We start from the raw sequence: 7655 nt of genomic DNA on the forward strand, positions 1-7655 counted from the left end.
ACAAACTACAGCCCAAAGATGTCTGTTCGTTTGGACTAGTGTTCGCAACGGAAGTCTTGTTGGCACTTACACTGGCTGTGTGAAGTCAAAAGCGCGTAATCCATATTTGAAATTTTCATCGCCATATGAATAAAGGATAAAAGAATTGAAGACTCACACTTGTTTGCTGGGTGCTGTTTGGGAAGGACACATTGACATCTTTTGTCATTTCTACTTCAAAATACAACATCATTTCATGTTTTAGCCTTTCAGCACAAATTCTGCAGCCTCTTATGTTCATAAAGGCACTATGTTATGAATAATGAAAAAGTAATGGCAAAATCCATTCAATGGTTTTTGTATAAAGCAGAGATGATGTTGCTGAATTTTGTTGAGATTTGGGAGCCTGTCTATCAGTTTTGACTTTTTTTTTTTTTTTGGGGGGGGGGGTCTGGTTCTATAAAAAAAAATTATGATAAAAAAAAAATTGTTTGATAGTTGTATGAATGCTCCCATGACTCAAGGTGGCTAAGCAGTATCATTTTTGGAATTCACAAAAGTGACCTGTGTATCAGTCTAACTTTGTGCTCTTAAAACAGCACATTTTTTTTTTCTTCACAGAAATAGTGTGAAAACGTATTTTCAGTGTGCTACTTGTGAGTGATGGAACAATACTTTCCATATTTTCTGGATATCTGGAATATTATACCAAGAAAGTCCCTGCATGCATGAAACAATTACCAACAAATGTGAATGTGCAAAAATTTGAATCACATGCATCAGTGTATGGGCTTGTAAGTGAGCCTTTAAAGTAGTTCCAACCTATAAATGCATATAAATATGTCCCCCCAAAAATTACAACGGGGCCCTCCGCAATGATATCTTTAAAGATAGTGAATCAATCTAAATACAAATTCAGGGTATGAAACTATAACTCATTGCCCACATCCTACAGAAAACCCCACTCGATTTGCTTCAGTGGTCATAGAGAAATACGTAATTTTGTAGAGGATGTCGGGAATCTCTTCTGTCCAAGTTCTGTCTATTATTCATACACAAGATCATCAAAATGCTAAACTCGGAAGAATCCGATTCATGATATGCTTTACAATAATCCACATTTCTCTGTGACCGCTTAACCAAATCGAATGGGGATTTCTGCAAAATAGAGCTAAAATTTTATATTTTAAGACCCTGAAGTAGCATTAAAAAAATTTAATCATATTGGGCATTATCAATGCGAAAATCTGATTGTAATTTTTTTTTGGATATACTGCAGTAAGTCGCCCCAAAAATCACAACCAGATTTTCGAATTGATAACATCTCATATGATCAACCTGTCTAAGTGCTACTTCAGGGTCTTAAAATATAACATCTTAGCTCTATTTTGCAGAAAACCCCATTCAATTTGGTTAAGCGGTCACAGAGAAATGTGGATTGTTGTAAAGCATGTCATGAGTCTGATTCTTCCAATTTTAGTAATTCAATGCTCTTGTGTATGAATAATAGACAGAATTTGGACAGAAGAGATTCCTGGCATCCTCTACAAAATTCTGCATTTCTCTTTGACCACTGAAGCAAATTGAATGGGGTTTTCTGTAAGATGTGGGCAATGAGTTATAGTTTCATACCCTGAATTTGTATTTAGATTGATTCACTATTTTTAAAGATATCATTGCAGAGGGCCCCGTTGTAATTTTTTTGGGGGACATACATGTACAGTGTTCTTTTATCACTTAATGGCCATTTCAATGGCAAACCTATGTACTTTAATAATTAAGTCCAATCACTTAGGTGGGACAAAGAAGCCAGACAAACCCAAACAAGCAAAAAAGAAAACACACAGTCATCAATGGTAACTCTATCAGACAGAAGAACAACACACATTGCTCTCTCATGTGAGCACAAAACACAGGCTCATACAGACACAGACACACACAATGTTTCCTACTATTGTATTGTTTGGGCATACCGGTGTGCACAATAGTGCACACACCAGTATTCATCACTGTTAGCTTCCTGGTTTTATGCAAGTGTGGGGGAGGATTAGGCATTGTCTATTGCTCTGCCCAGGGCTTTTGCCAGGAATCTTTACACATATCAATGTGTTTTCACAGAGCATGATACTTGAATATGATTTATCTTTATCTTAGAGTCTGGTTTGTCAATGAAGATGATCAACCAACCTTATTTGTGATGGTAAACAGTTTTCTACAGATAGTACAGATGTTACAGACCCATGTACCAATGCAACTAAAAATTTCAAAATTGCAACCTAAGATATGAAGCTTTCATTGCAAAAGAAAGAAAAAAAAAACTGACACACAATGGAAACAAGGTTACATAACCAGTACAAAAATTAATTAAATGCACCTCATTAAAAAGCTGTGATTAACTTTTCTGGTAACATTGGTTGTAAATGTGGTAAAAGTACAGTGCACTCCCATTATAATGAACACGGTTATAACGATATTACGGTTACAACGAAGTAAAAATTCAGGTCGCAACATTATCCACTCTATGTCTTCTTATTGTTTATTTGTTCGGTTATAACGAAATTTTGATATAACGAAAGTAAACTGCCGGTCCCGAGGACTTCGTTATAACGGGAGTCCACTGTAACTGTACTTTCATGCACTGCTTATGTATTTGATGTCTACATTATAAATCTAGCAATCTTGGTTTTTAGTGTATGACTACTAATGAGCTATTCAAGGCAAAAAGAGATTCTTGTTGATCTGAGGAAAAAATATGACACCAGGATAAGGATTTAAGATGCAAAAATTAGAAAATTTCAAAATGGGTGGTTCTTCAGCGGCAGTTTTCCTTTCACAAATGTGTTAAACAAAACACTAAGTAAACTAAAACTAGTACATGGTTTAAGCGACAGTGCCTATATGAAATATCTGAAAAGGTGGTTACCTGGTAATTAGAATGAATATTATATTGAGGAGCATTTATCATGTCACAAACTCTTACGGGATTGGACAGTGTATAACTAGACAGGATATCATCACTGAATTCATTGTGTGATTTTCAAATCAAATTTGAAAATACATGTATTCATTTGCAATAGTGCTATCATATTCTACACAAACATGGATGCTTTTTAAGGAGGCAAAATGAAGAAATAGACCAATAAAATCACAAGACATGTTTTTTTCTTTACTTGTTAGTCTTTATTGTACACAAATATTTGTATGTAACATGAGTTATAAATCAATTTTGCACATATGTAAATATACTTTTCTTAACGTTGCTAAAAGCAAAATAACAATTGTAAATTTAGCAAAACCCTATAGCCCAATAAAGAAAAAAATATATAATTTATTAGACATTGAGAGTGTGTTTGTGTTGTTACTTTTATTGATTGCACTAATAGCATGACAAAAGCCCAGAGAAGTAACATAAGTATTCTCTCAACAGTCTTTCTTGATTGAATCACATAATGCACCATTTTCTCTTGGAAGTTATGAATAGGTACGAAATCATAGTTTGGACAAGATATCATCCTTCCCTGGTCTCAGATACATGTACTGTGATGTGTGTGTGTGTGTGTGTGTGTGTGTGTGTTCTTTTTTGTGACAGAATATAGATCAAACTTGCTTGTCAATTATCAGACTTTTTAAAACGAAGCTCTTGTCGGCATAAGCCAGACTGTGCTGCCCTTTCTCCATACACACCAAATTTCTGTAGGTAGATAAGATGCTGTACAAAATATAACAGACCACACATACTGGACATTATGCATATTATCAACAATTCATTTTGGTAATACGATGATGTACACTGTATCTTCATATCCTCGTATATTTCTGAATACAACCGCCAACACCTACAAGTTAAATGGAATGCGTATAGCAATAAATGAATAAGAGCATTTTGGTAGCAGCAAGCAGTGGATTGGGATGCCTCCATCTTCACACATGATCACTAGATTCCATTACAAGTGTTTCTCTTCATTTACATTCAGATAAAACTCGATGATCTTGACCATTGACCTGCAGAATGACACTTTCACCCCTTGGCACACTTGGATATATCTTCCAATCTGGTTCTTTTAACTTGACTCTCCTGGCTGACACTATGGCTGAAAATGGCATTCTTAGCCGTAATGGCGCAATCTTTAACTCCATAAATTATTTAATGTCCATTTATTTTTGTCCTTGCTAACAACATAAAGGGGACTCCCATGAAAACAAAGTCCTCAGGATTGGCAGTTTTCTTTCGTCACAAAGTAATTTCACTACATAGCCAAACAATAAAGCATTAAAAGATATATTTGGAGATGATAATATAATGACATGAATTATGACTTAGTTGTGATAAGAATTCCGCCATAACCATGTTTGTTATGACAGGAGTGCACTGTAATTACACCATAACTGAATGTTCCTACGTGAGGTTATGCCTGGAAAGGGGAAAGTACAGTAACTTGTGACCTTGAATATTTCACTCTACCATTATTGTCAATTCATTAATTTCATCCATTCCAGCAAATTACCCTATCAGTGGATATCCATAGCTGAAGTTATGGCTGGAAATTGACATTCTTATTTAAATGTTCAGTGAGCTTGGACCTTCACCACGAGGGATTTCATCCCCCCCCCCCCCCCCCCCAGTACGACGAGCACCTCAAGTACCATGAGAACATTATTTACAATGGAAACTCGATATAAAGAGATCTGATTTAACAAAATGCCTGATATAACAAACTAAATTCTCCAGTTCCAATGAATTCCTATTTCCTTTGTTTTGTATTGTTTATTGACTACTGATATAACAAAATATCTAATATAAAGAACAAATTGTCTTGGTCCCAAGGCTCTTGTTATACTGAGTTTCCACTGTATAACGAGAACTATGGCAAATGAACCCATGCGTGGATTGATAAACCAAAAACATCGGCATTCTGTCAGTAATGCATTTTTGGTCCTACGAAAGTGTCATGCCTTCTGCACAACAGCTACACAAAAAGAAGGAACTGAAGCCAAAACAAAAACAACAATAGAATAAAAAGAAAATCAACAGTAAAAGAAAGTGATCAAGACCTACTAAGTCGAATATTGTTTTGGCAAACAGCCAGGAATGTTTGGCACAATAATGGTCTCCTTGGTCATGTGAAGAAATGTACAATGCAATGTGTGCAAGTACAGTCTTGACGTGAAAAAACTGAGACCCGAATTTTGACAATCAAGGTACGAACACATTCATATGTTAATGAAAAATACCTGTAATCAATCAAGCATTTCCTAAGATCATGTTGGTGAACCTTTGTAGCATTTTTTTAAAGCACTTGATCTACATCATGAAAGAGGGACATGAGAACTTTGTGTTAACCATGAGAGAGAGAAAAAAAACCCAAACAAACAAAACCCAGTCAGTTTCTCCACTTGTAATGTGATGTTATCTGCTAAACTAGGTATACATAATACCTCATATCATTTACACCTACCTTTAGGTATTGACATGCATAGACATTAACATATGCTATGAGCTTGAAGCAATGAAGTATTATCATGATTTAAATAAAATTGGAATGGGACATAAATGCACAATAATGTAATTAAATGGGAAATGCAGTGAACAAAGCATTGACCTTTTCCCAAAATTCTTTGACAATCAAGATCATCAGAGAGGTAGATAATGGAGTCTTACATTGGAAAAAAAAAATACATTTAACTCAATTACAAAAATACTTTTGCCATTATAATTGCACAAAACTCAGTACAATGTATTGAGATTTCTAATTTTCTACTGCCACATTTACCAGATGTTCAGTGTTGTCTGCGATAGTTATGCAGAGAGAGTGTCCCCCTGTTCAGACGCAAGCCAGTTTATACCAAAACTCAATAAAGAAACGACGTATAAAGAATCATCGTATAGCCGACAGACCATTCAGACGCTAATTTCGACCATTCCGGAAAAACGTCGTATAGATGTGCAGTTTCTCACGGCGCATGTTGTTATGGTCATGAGTGACAGGTACAAGGTCACCTTTCGTTCTCGCTCCCATTTAGCCCCGCCCATTTATACCGTTCTATGCTCACCATACGTTCAGACGCACAATGGACACGTTGGAATGCTGATTCGTTATCGAATTCTAGTTCGAAACGATGCTCTAACCATCGTTTTGCTATACGTCGTTTCGTTATACGTCGTTTCGTTAGTCAGCATTCAGACGTATAAATTCATCGTATAGCTATACCGTTTTGGTATAGCTATACCATTCTAGTATAATTTTTTATTTTTTGCGTCTGAATGCCCTGTGTGTGTCTGTCATGTTGAGGCAGCTTATTCCAAGTTTGATTCTACAAAATACATTCTCTCTCTGCATGATGACTTTAATACTGACTGTAAATGGTAAATTTTGTGGCAGCTGTAGAAGGCATGTTGTTGCCATAGTACATGTATTTCTAAATTGATCGAATGCTAGACATTCCTTGCGAAGCAGGGAATGGGTGCAACTGCACCTCTGCTTGCATAGTACAGTTGTAGTTCCTTCTTTTTATTTTGATAAAAGATTTCAATTATTTTGCTATTTACAATAAAGAACACATCAAAATCTCTACTAAATTTATCACTTTACGACTACAAGGTCTTTGCAAGACATGGACTGAATGTCATAGGAAAGAATCTTCATATGTACAACTCTTCTGTAAAACAAATATGCTACACAAACATGTACAGGTACTTTGGATTTGTACATCCAAAGGATGAAGCTACAAAATTATGTCTATGTTGGCTGTCTATTAAGGCATTATATAAAATAAACCAACTGCTAAATAAAGCAAGAACACATGCTTTTCCAGCATAAAAATTAATATGTGAGCTGGATGAGAAGGAACCACCATATAACATTGATTTTTTTTTTCACATTTTCAAAGAAAAATCTATCCATGAAAATGAATTGACCACTAAGCTTATCTGCCAACCTATTACACCTTGCTGCGCCTCATGCACAAACAATGCCCTTGTGCTCTAAAGCACCTCAGATCACTACCTTACCTGCAGATTAATACACATTCACATGTGACACAAGGCACTTTAAAGCATTCTTCATTCTTGTTTTGGTTGTCTCTGGAAAGCATTTTGAAAATCAAAAACAAATTCTGCAAAAATAATTCCCATGACAAAAGTAACATACATATTACACTAGTACTTCCATCTACTTATATTGACCTTTATCTTCCATACTGCATGCAAAAAAAAAAAGGAAAAAGGAATGAGATGGATGTATTATATTTATGCCTTTTCCACACAGTAATGTTGAAGATATTTAGCGTTTACTTTTTTATATAAATGCGGAGTATTTCTTGCTACCATCACAACTTTACAATGACTTGAAGCAGCTGAATAACACTTTGTAAAGATCACTATGATCATACCAAGTTGAAGAGAGAGAGAGAAGTCAATGAAATTTACCCTTTTACGTGGTGATCCTTGAATATATGTAATCACCATGGATATTCAATAAGACTCAAATCAACAAAACTCCAGATTTGACAGTTATTTTTCTCCCCGGCAAACTGACAACCACATCATCTCCCATAATGCATCCAATTTGATGATTTATTTCAAATTGTTCAGAATCAGTACACTAGTATATATCTTCATAATCAGCGATAATCAATGTCAAAAATTTTTTTCCCCAGTAATATGTACCAAAGATTAT

Source organism: Diadema antillarum, unplaced genomic scaffold (genome assembly GCF_040938485.1).
Source record: "Diadema antillarum isolate AM-2024a unplaced genomic scaffold, OU_Dant_1.0 seq00000604_RagTag, whole genome shotgun sequence".
Classification (NCBI taxonomy): domain Eukaryota; kingdom Metazoa; phylum Echinodermata; class Echinoidea; order Diadematoida; family Diadematidae; genus Diadema; species Diadema antillarum.